Genomic DNA, 14,233 nt, shown 5'->3' on the forward strand with positions numbered 1-14,233 from the left:
GAGTATCCTTTGTGCTTGGACTGATATGAGTTGTTTAGTTATGTCTGAAAACAGCAGCCTGAGTGGGGCCAGGGCCTCCTTGGGGTTACTCTGGTCTCCGAATTCCTGGGGCCTCTTATGTGTGGGAGCACGGCTTGGAGTGTCTCCTTCTGTGCAAATTCCTGAGTCCAGGATGTGGACCTCTGTTCCCTGCTGTGGGCAAAGGACACAGGTCGTTTCATTTGTTTATTTTTTGCTGTGGTTTGCAACAAGGATAGATCTGAATCCTGGCAAAAGCAGGCTGCCAAGACCCCACTGAGATCAAGTAGAGGACTGAGAGGTGAGAAGAAACAATTGTATGTCAATGCTCAGCACAAAGAATGCAATTCTAAGCCATGTTTGGGGCCAGAGCCACTTAGAATCCCACATTCTGACTTCACTCATGTATTCTATGGTTCCCTAACTCATGAACCACCAGGTGAGAGAGATCTCTGGTATCAATGCAAGGAAAAGCTGAGCTTCCCTTGAAATACCAGCTCTTCTTTTCTAGTCTCTCCCAAGCCCCTCTTTCCTGTTGTGTTACAGAAATCAAGAATTGTGTAAACAATTGTATTTCCTGCTCTTTTGGACGCTTAAACGAAAATCTGGGCCAATATTTAGGCTTCCATGAGGCCATGTAGAATGCTTATATAGTGGCTATTGCTTTTCTCTGGTGGTCATTCCTTTTCCTAATCACGAAACAGATTCACTCATTTACTCAACTACGGGGGATGACATTGGAATGAGACTGGCTCCATCATCATAAACATCCTCCCAGCCAGAATGAATTGTCCAGAGATGTCCAGGGGACCCAAGCTGTGCCAACTGGGGTCTTACTGTAAGAACTGGTAGAGAAATGCAGATGTTCCAGTAAGTCAGACCATCTCCTTGCCTTTAACTAATGGAAAAGTGAGGACTCTGCGCACAGAGTAACAGAGATGAGAAACCTATGGAGAGAGTCCTGACAGTGTTCAGAAGCTATTTCTGGTCAACCTCAAGGCCATTTCTGCCATTGTTTACTACTGCAGTGTTGTATATGCAGCAATTAATTCCATCACTTGCAGCCAAAGTGCTAAGTCAGGATCCTGGCTCACTAATATTTTTCCTGGCTTTTGTATTTGCTGTCCTGTATTTTCTCCTCATCTTGATTCCTTCATTGTTATTTGTCCTTTTTCTTCTGTATTACATGTAATTTTGTAAGCTACCCTCAAATTCTTTGTGAAGGGAAGCAAAGTGTAAATATGCACATAGTATCAAATAACTTCAAATCCAGCACTTTTTCTCTCTGCAACAGCTATTGATAATGGCAGACTGTGACATCAAGAAAAGGTTAGCTTGGTTTCTGTATTTTTTGTTTCAAAAAGCCAAGTGGTATGTGATACATTAAATTACAGTTTCTTTTAAAAATAGTTAACATAAGCAATTACCACTGGGATCAATACTAAGTCCTAGTTATCTGGAAAATTCGTTCATGTGAAAAAATATACTCACTCATTTGGCCAAACCCACACAATATCACCATTCAGTAGTCGCCTCTTATCTGTAGGGAATACATTCCAAGATCCCTATAGGTTGCCTGAAGCTGCAGATAGTACTAAATCCTATATATACTTTTTATTCCTATACATACATATCTATAATAATATTTAGTTTTTAAATTAGGCACAATAAGAGATTAACAACAATAACCAGTAATAAAAGAATAATTATAAAATATAGTGTCATAAAAGTTATATGAATGTGGTCTGTCTCTCTCTCTCTCAAAATATCTTGCACTATATTTACCTATTTTTGGACTGTGGTTAATTGTAGGTAACTGAAACTGCGGGAAGCGAAACCACCAAGGAAAAGGAATGACTATTGTATTTAAAATATATATATATAAAATGAAGTCAATTTACAAGACAACCAAAAGTGACTTAGTGGCTGTTATTTTCGTTTTGGTATATGTTTCAGAAACAGTTCTCTAGGTTACAGAGACTTCCTAAAGCATATTTTATCCCAGGCCCTAATTTCTTGGAGAATATTGTACATGATGATTTTGTGTGCATGCCTCTGTATACATTGTAAAGTCAAATAAATACTTCTGGCTGGGCACAGTGGCTCACGCCTGTAATCCCAGCACTTTGGGAGGCTGAAGTGGGCAGGTCACTTGAGGCCAAGAGTTTGAGACCAGCCTGGCTAGCATGGTGAAACCCCGTCTCTACTAAAACCACAAAAAAATTGGCTGGGTGTGGTGACACATGCCTGTAATCCCAGCTACCTGAGAGACTGAAGCACAAGAATCACTTGAACCATGGAGGCAGAGGTTGCAGTGAGTTGAGATTGGAGCACTGCACTCCAGCCTGGGTAACAGAGTGCAACTCTGTCTCAAAAATCAAAAACAAAAGCAAATAAATACTTTTGTGCAATGATGTCTAATCTGATAGAGCAAATCAAATGAGAATAGGACCAGTTTCTTTGGTGATCCATGGCTTTAAACACAGAAACCTTCTGGCTTTTTATTTTAAATTACATTCTTTTATAAATAAGTCATCTTGGAGTGGTACTTCTTCCGAATGTGAATGATACAACTGACCCAACCCACTAATGGGAATACAGAGATTATGTTGTCACACCCTGAGGTACTGCTGAACCTGTTGACAGGTGATACTTAATCGGGCTGAAGAGGGTTATGAAGATGGTCTTTGTCTAAAGGATAATCTAATTTTGCCATAAACCCCCAATGGGAATTAACCGTTTCCTCAGAAAAGCATATAGAACATTTGTCCGTAAACCACAGCGGTAAAATGACTCCCACCCCTAAATACAGACACCACCAACACTACCACCGCTGCAGAGAGGGCAGGGGCAGAATTCAGCATTCAGGATGGCAAAGCAGAGAGCTCCTTTGAATACTCAAATAAGCACAGATATCAGTGGGAAGCATGTCAGAAGGAAGCAGAAATAAATGGAGGTATACCCTTACAGATATATACACTTAACTGAGAGATAGGAGATCGGGATTGATTCAGGATTCATGGCAGAAAGTGGTGTCACATACACATAGACACCCACAATATGGCTTTTTCCATTTGTGTGTCTATCAGACACAGTTGTTAAGCATTTCTACCAGACTTCTGGAAGAGGAATGAGAGGTCAGCGTCAGAACTGGATCAAACAGCCCTCTATATAATTGCATTTATCTTATTTCAGGTGATAGTTAAAAATGCCGTGTCTCTCCACAGCACATTTTACAAAGTTTTCAACACAGAATATAGGCTCACTCATGCTTCACAATACAAGTTATCCAGCAAAGCATGGTGAGGCATACATGACCTTTGCATTTGGGCCACTCAGTTCTGTCTTATGCCACCTCTGTGACCTTGACAAGTGCCTTAACCTTTACAGGTTTTAAGCTCTTCATGTTTAAATAGCAATATTAATAGTACCAATTAGAGTTGTGAGGATTTATAAGATTATATGTATGTAAGGAGCTTGGTTCCATGCCTGGTGCATTTACATGTTTAATAAGTGTTAGCTACAATAATGTTGTTATCATCATAATTAGTATTATTACCAGGATTATCATGTTCATAAATCCTTTAAGGGACTTCATCTTTCTTTTAGTTACTGAAGTAGAAAGGATGAAAAAAGAAAGATGATAGAGAACAACCAAAGACTAAAGAAGATAGCGAGGGATGGTAGAGAAGAAAAAGAAAACAGGACAGAAAGAAAGAGGAAGGAAGGGAGGGAGGGAAGGAGGAAGGAAGGAAGGAAGGAAGGAAGGAAGGAAGGAAGGAAGGGAAATATAAGGAAGGAACTATGATCTTATTAGGATTGGAAAATACTGTGTATTTATTTCAATTAAGATTCAGATGACAAGAACAGGACAAAGCATAAAACATGTCTGTTTTGTAGACATCTGCCTTGAGCTATTTCTGCTCAGGGATATTAAGCATTAGAATAGCTTTTGTAGATTTAGCTCTCAGAAGGCATGCCAGGATCTGAGTGACTGGTTACAATAGGAAGAGAATGAAGACCTGTCTAGATTCCTGAGTGGACACTCAACAGTAGCTCAACCCTTAGTCTGCCAAGAGGCAACACATTGAATTCAGACTTAGCTGGGATAATTGTCTGAGCATGTGGAAGTGATGGGAGAGTAATGGAGAAGAGATATCTAGATAGCCATCACTACCAGCATCAGAGGGAAGAAGGGGTAGCCAAGTAGGAGCCCAGACAGTAAACAGAAACTCTGTGGTGAGGATGGAGTTTTGACTCCAGAGAAGAAGTGGAGAAGCCTCCTTATGGGAAAGTTCCCTACAAAACGATGGTTGGAGGGAAGTCCCAATCCTGAGTGTTGAGCAAGAGTCTATATAAATAAGATCATGTTTCATCTCCACTTGCAACCCTTCAAAAACTTTCTACTTCCTGTAAAATTCTAACTTCCTGTTAGGTTGGCAGGTGTCTAAATGACATGGTTTGGCTGTGCCCCCCCAATCTCATCTAGAATTATAGCTCCCACAATTCCCATGTTTCATGGTAGAGAGTCAGTGGGAGGTAATTGAATCACAGGGGCGAGTCTTTCCCATGCTGTTCTCATGATAGTGAGTAAGTCTCATGAGATCTGATGGTTTTATGAAGAGGAGTTTCCCTGCACAAGTTCTCTCTCTTCTCTGCCGCCATATAAGATGTGACTTGGTCCTGGTTGCCTTCCACCATGATTGTGAGGCCTTCCCAGTCATGTGGAACTGTGAGCCAATTAACCCTTTTTTCTTTATAAATGACCCTGTCTTGGGTATGTCTTTATCAGCAGCACGCAAACGGACTAATACACTAAGTGATCTGGATCCTGCCCAATCTCCTGGGCTCCTCTTGTGCTACCTGCTCCATTTCCTTCAACATGCCAAGCTATTCTCATTGTAGGCCCTTTGTACTTCCTTTTTCTTTTTATTGTAATGTATTTCTGCCCATCTCCACATGATGAGCTTTGTCTCATCACTCCAGTCTCAACTCCAATGCCATCTCCTTATAGAAGTCCTCCTCTGCAGAGTAGACTTATTGTATATGGTACCACCATGTTTATTCCATTAGAGCATGTATCACAATCAATATTCACTTTGTTTCTTTTTTTTACTCTTATTATCTCTCTCCTACTGTCTCCAGGGGCCATGCCCGTCTCGTTGCATTCCACACTGCTATATTCTCAGCACCAAGCACAAGATCTGACGGTGGACAGATGCTCCAGAAATACTTGTTAATTAGATGGGTGAAAACTCTTAGGGCTGAGTATGATGCTCCACAGCTCATGTGCTACTAAGTGTGCAAGGTTAACATGGTAACCTGGTCAGGAGTTTCCTGCCTCAATAGGGCTCACTAGAATCAGCCAGGTAAGCTATGAAATCTATTTGGGTCACAGTATGTGAATTCCCAACTTGGCTACATGTTGTAACTTAAGAACAAATATTTGGTGGAACAAAGAAGCAGAGGATCACATTAGTGTTTCTCAGGGACAATAGGTATAAGCAGTAATGGTATTAGTGGAGGGTGTATTATGCAGAGCACAGGAGAAAGAATGCAGCCTCTCTTCCACCTCTAGCAAAGAAAAGGAAGAACGTCTTTTCCCATGTCACTACTGAGGGCTGCTTTGTAAAATTCTGAGAGTGGAAGAAAGAACTCCACTACCTCCTAACTTACAGATCATGTCAAAAGAGAATTAGAGATTTTTATTCTATGAACACCGCATCATTTGACATAAAATAGGATATTTTAAAAACAGTTTAGAAATATTTTGATGCTGTTTGGTATCGCCACGCTGAACTTTTTGGCTATCCCATAATATTCACAAAAGAAACTTTTAAAACCCAGTTTTAATGTTTTAATGCCAGTTTGCAAACTAGGCACAATTCCCATCTGATTCAAGAGTTAAATAAAAAGACAGAGAAACAAAAAACCTTTTATGAGAATTCAGTATTTGAGAAATATGGTTTCCAGTCACTCAGAAGAGCTATAGAGATGGAAAACATGTGGGGTGAATAATATATGCTGTAGACAAGGCAAAATATGTGAAAAACTTATATTTGTACTTTTGTTTTCGCTATGCAATTTACACGAATCACTGCCTAAGCATTAATATTTATACTCCTAAGCGTTTTTTTCTACCATGCCCATCAAACTGTCGCATAATCAGGGTAGGCAGTATATCACATCACACAGGGGAGAACAACTTGCCGGCCTCAGTTCCTGTAAATATTTTTCTTTTGTGCTGGATTAAGGTTATCCTCATGGTAGGGGTCCTTATGGAAGTAAAGTTTGCCAACATATTTTATGATTTAAAAAAATATGGATACTTCATGACTCTACAAAAAAATTGGTGTTTATGTTCTGCATGGAAGATATGTTTCTGGCCTAGCCCCTGAAGTTTTGAGGTTTATTCATCCTGAATTTATTTTAAGCTAAAGAGAGGGCCCTTTTCTGCAGAGAGATATTTTGCTTGGCAGAAAACACAAATACCAAATTCATTCTTGGATTATGGCATGTTTGAAAGCGTTCCTGCTACCCCTACACTGCATAAAGAAGGTAAGCACTTTTATACTACCTTTGCTAAAATAATTGTAGGACTGCTTACTATCTTCGAAACATAAGCAGGTAAAGCTCTTTGCCCGGGTGTCCAAAAGCCTGTAGATTTGACTTCAATCTTCCTTTATCATGATCTTTATTTTTCAGTGCTTCCCTTTTGTATGAGACAGGATAGGATGGCACAATAAGCATGTGAGTTTAGGGTGAGGCAGACCTGACTCTGTATCTTGTTTCTGTTTCTTAATATGTGCCTGATTTTACTTATTCCAAATATAACTGCAACATTTGGATCATATGGATAGGCAGTATCACCAAGTGGTTAAGCCTTACGGCTCTAGAAAAAGGACAATCTGAATTAAAATACTAGCTACACGTGACCTAGCACAAGTGACTTTGCTTCTCTAAAGCTTTAGTTATTTCACCTTTAAAATGGGGATGTGTAACAGTACCTATTTCACAGTTGGTTGTGAGCAGTATATGTATATCAGCTAGCTGTTGCTGCATAACTAACAAAGCTCAATGGCTTACAACAGTAATTATTTATTATGGCTCATGAGTCTACTGGTGATTTGAGCAGCTCTTCTGTTTTACCTGGGCCATTTTTGCTTGTATGGTCAGCTACAAGATGGGTAGGTGGCTTTGCTGATCCTGTCTGAGTTCTTTCACATGTTTGGGAGTTGGCTAGCTCAAGATTCTAGAATGGTCTTTGCTGGAAACACTGGGTTTTCTCTCTTCAGTAGGTTGTCCTGGAGTTGTTCTCATAGTGGTTGGACAAAGTTCTGGGGGAGAGAGAGGGTGGGGAGAGAGAGAGAGAGATTGAAAGAGGCAAAGGGAGAGAGAGAGAGAGTGAGGGAGAGAGAGGGGGAGATGGAGACAGAGAGAAAGAGAGATTCAAAACCTATTGAGCCTTGGGCTCAGATCTAGTATAACAGCATCTCTGCCATAAAACAAGCCCCAAATCAGAAAGGCAGTTACAAAGTTACAGCAATGTCCACAGCTACAGGGAAGTCAATAATTTTGGCCAAAAATATCACAAAATTCAAAACGCTTAGCATAAAGGTGCTCATATTGTAACTGCTTAATAAAAAGTTTTCTGTCATGACAGATTGGATATTGAACAATAGAATTATGCTGAGGATTAAAAACTCAGAGAGACAACCCTAACTAAAGTAACAGCATCTACGATGAAATAGATTATCACAAAATAGTGTCAATGATGCCCCCTGTGGCCTAGACCAAAAACACTGTATCTCCTCTTCTTTTTAGATGTCTTTGCTATGGATGCTTACACACCCTAGGATGCTGTGATAGTTAATTTTATGTTTCAACTTGACTGGGCTAAGGGATGTCCAGATAGCTGGTAAAACTTGGGGCTATGTCTGTGAGAATGTTTTTAGAGGAAATTAGTATTCGACTTGGTAGACTGAGTAGAGCAGATTTCTCTTCCCCATGTATTTTATATTTATAAATTGTATTTTCCTTTTTAGCTTAAGAAATACTGGCCAATCTGATAATATGTGGGTAGAAGCTAACCAATCCTTTGAAGAGCTGAACAGAACAAAAATGTGGAAGGGTGAATTTACTCTTTCTGCTTTAGCTGGAATATCTACTTTCTGTTGCCTTCAGATGTCAGTGCTCCTGGTTCTCGGGCCTTCAGACTGGGGAGTGGGACTTGCACCATTGACTCCTCTGGTTGTCAGGCCTTTGGGTTTGGACTGGAACCAGCTTTCCTGGGCCTCCAGCTAATGTATGGTATGTTTTGGGTCTTCTCAGCCTTCAGAGTTATGTAAGCCAATTCCTCGCAATAAATCTTTATCTATATATCCTATTGGTTCTGTTTCTCTGGATGCCCTTTCCCTATCTCCATAGATCACAAAATCTTCTCCAAGGTCTTACTTCTGATTGTTGCCATCCCCCATGAGGTCATCCTCCCAATACTCCTACAGAGACTTTATCTGCACATTGTGTCATCCAGCTACTTCCTTCCTAGATTTTGGTTATTTATGTTGATGTTTTATCTCCTTGTTGATTCTACTCACTTCTTGAGCTCAGGGGCCGTTTAAAAATCATATGTTTTGTTTCCTTCTGCACATGATAACTACTTAACAAATATAGGTATTTGGGAATTAGTGTGTAAAAGAGAGAATCAGGGAGAAAATAAATTGTATTTTCCTTCTTAGCTTAAGAAATATTGGCCAATCTGATAATATTAAATTATTCTTTCACCACATACTGCATAGTTAACTTGAAGAAATAGAAATACCTATAATTAGGTTCAATATCTTATTTTCTCTCTGTTTACTTTTATCTTTAAAATTTTACCATTAGAAATGTGTTTCTTATGTGTAAGACATTGTTACCCTTTAGAATGGCTCCTCTATAAATTACTTTTATGGTAATTGATGCAGTGTTTCTGTGTTAGTCTGTTCTCATACTCGTAATAAAGACATACACAAGATTGGGCAATTTATAAGGGAAAGAAGTTTAAAGGATTCACAGTTCCACATGGCCGGGGAGGCTTCACAACCATGATAGAAAGCAAAGGGAAGTAAAGGCATGTTTTACATGGTGGCAGGCAAGAGAACTTGAAAGAGTTCAGGAACTCGCATTTAAAAGCCATCAGATCCCATGATACTTATTCACTACCAACAGAACAGTATAGGGGAAACTGCCCCCATGATTACATTATATCAACCTGGCCCTGCCCTTGACATATGGGGATTATTACCATTCAAGGTAAGATTTGGGTGCAGACACAGCCAAACCATTTCAGTTTCAAAAGAGGTGTTTACCTATATTAATTTATACCTAATAACTCGCTTATTCAGATGCCAGCCTGTTCTCTTGACCCTGCTGGTCCCTTAGTCTTGACCTGGATTCCACTGATATGTATTCGAATTGGCAACTGTTTATATTCCCCAGAAATAATCACTTTGTGTCCAAAGACTTAGAAAATAATTTTGATTTTGCTTTATATCCCTGACAAGTGAGGGATATGAACTTGCCCATTTTTTTTTTTATACCTTTTACTGCTCTACTTTTCTCCAGAGTCAAAATTTAGCCAACACCCACCCTGAGGGTAGGAGTTAGAACTAGTCACAGGTGACATATGACTTTCTTGTCATCCTACAGGCCAGATTTTTTATGCTTTGCAAAACCATTCATTTCCACATTCTCAGAGAGCCTTATATTGTGCTTTCTGACTTTTTTTTTTGAAGAGCGTATCACACTGGTATTAATTTAGGGGTTTATTTTTAATATCAATGTTAGATTTACTTTACTCTGCCAACATTTCCAGAAGAAAGGCAGTAGATAAATACAAAGCATCATTATTAAGTATTATTACATTGATGTATAAAACACCACTATTATTACTGTCAGTTTGGTCTGTTGGAATTATACGACACTTAAATATTTTAGGCCAGTTATCAATACCTGTGATTTTTGCCCGTGTGTTTGATGTTTTCATCCTTTAGAATCATATAGTTCACTAAGCAGGCAAACTATTTTATGGAGGCAGAGCACAGTGGGGTGGAAACTGCATGGGCTTATGAAGATCAAGTTTTAAATTCTACTCTCTAAGCACTGGATGGAGAAGCCTTATCTAAATGACAGTCCCTGCAGAAAAATGGTCTGCATTGGTTGACCTCATGCTCACCATGACCAGCAGTATAAAATAGCTGCTGGAAAAAGCAATCATGAACTTAGTCTAATAAAAATCAATGACAAAGAGAAGAGATAAGTAAACCATCTTCTTTTATAAAGACTGCAGCTATGGTCACATGCTGCACTGGGGTATTGCATTTGAACAGGGTGTTGAGAAAGTGTGACATCTCCCCCACCTTCAGGAGAGTTGAGGCTGTTAAGATATTTAGGCTGGAGAAGAGATCTAAGCAGAATGATGATAATAGAAAAATGACTGAGTTCAATCATGTGATTGGTAGATACATAAGAAAGATGTTAGAATTGTTCTTTTCCAAAAGGCAGAGCAAAGCCAAAGAAAGTGTTGTTTCAGAGAAGTTAATTTTGACTGTATGAAAAATTCCTAGAGATAAGAATAATTCAATAGGAAGTACAGCTGCCTGAAAATGTAGAGACCATTTTGTCACTAAACAGAGTGGGGACAGTATTATTCATTACCTTAGAGGTGGGCAACAAAATTACTCAACTGGGATGAGTGTGCCCATAGATGATCTAGTTATCTTTAAGATTCCCTGGCCTACTTGGGAAAGATTAGGAGAGAGTTGAGTTCAGAGCTGGGGCTTACCTGAAGCTTAGAAATTTCATAGGTAGAGGTCACGTGAGATAGGAGAAACAGCAAAAGCAAAGGTTACGAGTAAGTATGAGTTTTCCTATGAACGTGAGGAGAATGATGAAAAGCGCTTATGTGGACTGCAATATTCATGGAGAGGGAGGAAGATAAGTCTTAATGTACATAACATGAGCCTAGAACACAGAGGATGCTCTAAGGATTTAGTCTCAGTTATATAGGTAATAGAGAGCACTTGACAACTTAGTAGGTTAACAGAGGTTGGAGAAAATATATTTGGATCAGTATTTAAGGAAGTTCCAGAATGAACTAAAATGTGAAGTGTGGCAGAGAAGGTGAGAAAATATTAAATTAAGTAAAATAAGCCACCTCTAAATTCACATCTCCATCCCATCAGGAAGGAAGGTCACTATTCTTTGCATTATATTGTATTAACCAATTTTTCATGTCTGTCGCTCACACCATGAGCTTGAGGTTAGCAGCGTCTCTGTCCCACTGACCACTTTATCTGACTCTTAGTAAGTGCTTAATTTGTAATTATCGAATAAGCATTTCAGTTGCAGTGTAAAATGAGGAGAGCTTGGGCATGTGACAAAGATGAAAGCAAACAAGAAAATGAAATAATTTTTGGAATTATGGATATAGATCATTTGAACAGTCTATGATGGTGGGTGGTTTGGGTCTGGAAGTGGAACCTACCCTGCATCTTTAATCAGTATTTATTTATTTCTAAATATTTCGAGTCCTTCTCCTGTTGTTGTTGTTTTATTTTTTTGTTTTGTTTTTTACAATAAAAAAAAATATATATTCCTAAAATGGAATAGAAACAGAATATGACAACTAATGAGGATGCCAAAATGCCCCCACCCCATATTTTAAAGATTAATCTCCCCAGTTGTGTAGCAAAGGCAGGTTGTGGTCATAGTTGTTTGTTTAGATGAAGTCATAAATTTTCCCTCGCAGGAAATCATAGCCAAAAAAGTGGAACTGTAGTCAAATGGAAAATGAAAAATTTGTATAGCAGGTGTATGGCTAACAAGCCAGATTCTCGAGGCAGGTGGAGTGGTTGGTGATGAAATATTCTGTTCTACTCCTGAGAATGGAAACAGATCTGTACATGAGTCTAATGATTGCCTGTCCTCCTCTCCCTGATCACCTTCAAGTTCAGGGGATCTTTGGTCGACTGAGACCTCTGTCCAATTGAATGACCATGTACACCCATGGGCTTGGTCCTCCTGTGGTCCAGAGAAGCACCTCTGGACCTAGACAGACACCCTGTTAGAAGATTGGATCATACACTGAGCTTCCTTTGGACTCAACTTCGTGTTCAAAGTTGAATGTATTTTATTTATAGTAAAATATTTCAGATGACCCTAGATAAAGGAATATTGTAGAAGGAACATGAATTAGGAACCAGACACTACTGAGTTTGATTTGCAACTGCATCACTGTATGAGGATGGAAGCTCTTTACATCTCCGGGTCCCTTAATCATCTCATCTATTTAAGAGGAATAATTTTAATGCTTAAAGTATATAAGAGCCCCAGTACAGAAGCCAATTTTAGTAGAATTCTTCTAATAATTGAGTATTTATAATTAAACATTTATATGGTGTGTGTGTGTTTAAATAGTGCACCCTTTCTTTACTCATCTTACAAACAACATCTTATGACTTGACTTGGGGGAACTGTCAAAGGTCATGAAACCAGTCAAAGGCAGAATGAAAACAAATACCTCAAGTTTCCTGATATGCAGGCTTGTACTATTTCTACCCCACTACTCTTCTCCAGGAGATGTTAAATGACAGGCCCATAAGAAGTTAGATGCTGGCTCTTCATGTTTTCTTCACTGAAAGAATTAGCTTCACAGAAATTGTCCTTGAAGGATCTAAAGTGGATAAAAGTAAGCTTCATCCTAAAGGAGGAGACATCTAACAAATTGTCAAACTTTCTGGACCTGTATCTCCTATGCCATTATTAAGAGAACTGACATATTTCATCATCTGTAAAGTGAATGGCTTCATTGTCACAAAGGTAGCACAAACCACCAGAGAGCAGATGTTTGGTTTAATATGGATATTTTATAATAGGTGGAATCATAGTACGGAATGAAGAGTCAAGTCAGTGTGGGTTTGAATCTATACTTCGGAGCCTAAGTGAATTGTGTGAATTTGCCAAAATTACTTATCTCACCTGAGTCTCAGTTTCCTAGTCAGCAAAATGGGTATATTATCCCTAATTTAAAATTAATGCAATATGAAATGATGAGCATTATATATCAGACAACAAATAACTAGTACGTAAAAATAAAAACATTTTATTATTATTCTGCCTTTGAAAGATGTTGCTTTATCCTCTATTGCTGACAACCTTTTCTGCAAAAGAAACTCAGCTGCTGTGAAGACTTCCTAAGCCTTTATTAGGAAATCAAATCCAGGTGCCGATTTTACATAGCTGTTGAAAGTAAAGCCCCAGTGACAAAGCCAGGCAACTCAATATCTTTGGCATTTCTGGTGTCAAGACCTAGCCAGAGCTGTGATGGATGACGTGGGTGAAAAGTCTCCCATTGTACTTTTTATTTTTCAAATCAAGGTCACAAGGGACAAACACATAAATTAATAAGCAAAAAGAAACAGAAAGAATGCCCTGGAAGTCCTAAGAAGCCCAGGAGGTTGAGAAAACCCCAAGCCCTAAGGCCAGGGATACAGAAGGACAGTGCCACTCATGAGCTCACATTTGGGCTGGCTCAGTGAATGCAGCACTGTTTTTCTGCATCGCTGAGATCACACCAGGTTTTGACAAATCCCTTTATATCCTCCACTGAAAGTGGATTCATAAACATTGCCCCTTTTGAAGGGAATTTAAAGATAGTTCTATTTTGTGATCACACGTCAAAGTAGGGATGACATTTCTCTTGTTCTTAAGTGAACTGTTATTAGCCTACAAACTAAATCTGCAGAGGGTCTTAAGGGGGGAATTAACATTTCATTTTCAGAAGGTAAAAAAAAAAAAATGACAGCTTTGGTGGTCATATAGGTTTACTGCACCTTGGATCTCTTTTATTGCTATGCCTGCCAGGGCTGCACAAAACTAATTTTAAGTTGATATTGGAGGAATCCAGAAGACTTTGCTCTTCTAGTGGGGTTGAGCACTACAATTACAGTAGCTGTTCTGCTTGAGATTCTGACTGCCTCATAAAGAGAACATGAAACATCTAGACATGATGGGATAAAATATGGGTATTAGCATAGCGTCACGCTATGACCAGGATAGTCCTGTTCTCTTAGCTATTTGACCTGAGGCAAGTAGCTTCACCCCATTGAGTCTTACTTTTCCTCTCTATAAAATGGGAATGTAACCACAATGTGATGTCACCTTACTCCCACAA

This window comes from Rhinopithecus bieti, unplaced genomic scaffold (genome assembly GCF_001698545.2).
Source record: "Rhinopithecus bieti isolate Rb0 unplaced genomic scaffold, ASM169854v2 scaffold_18285, whole genome shotgun sequence".
NCBI classification, from domain to species: domain Eukaryota; kingdom Metazoa; phylum Chordata; class Mammalia; order Primates; family Cercopithecidae; genus Rhinopithecus; species Rhinopithecus bieti.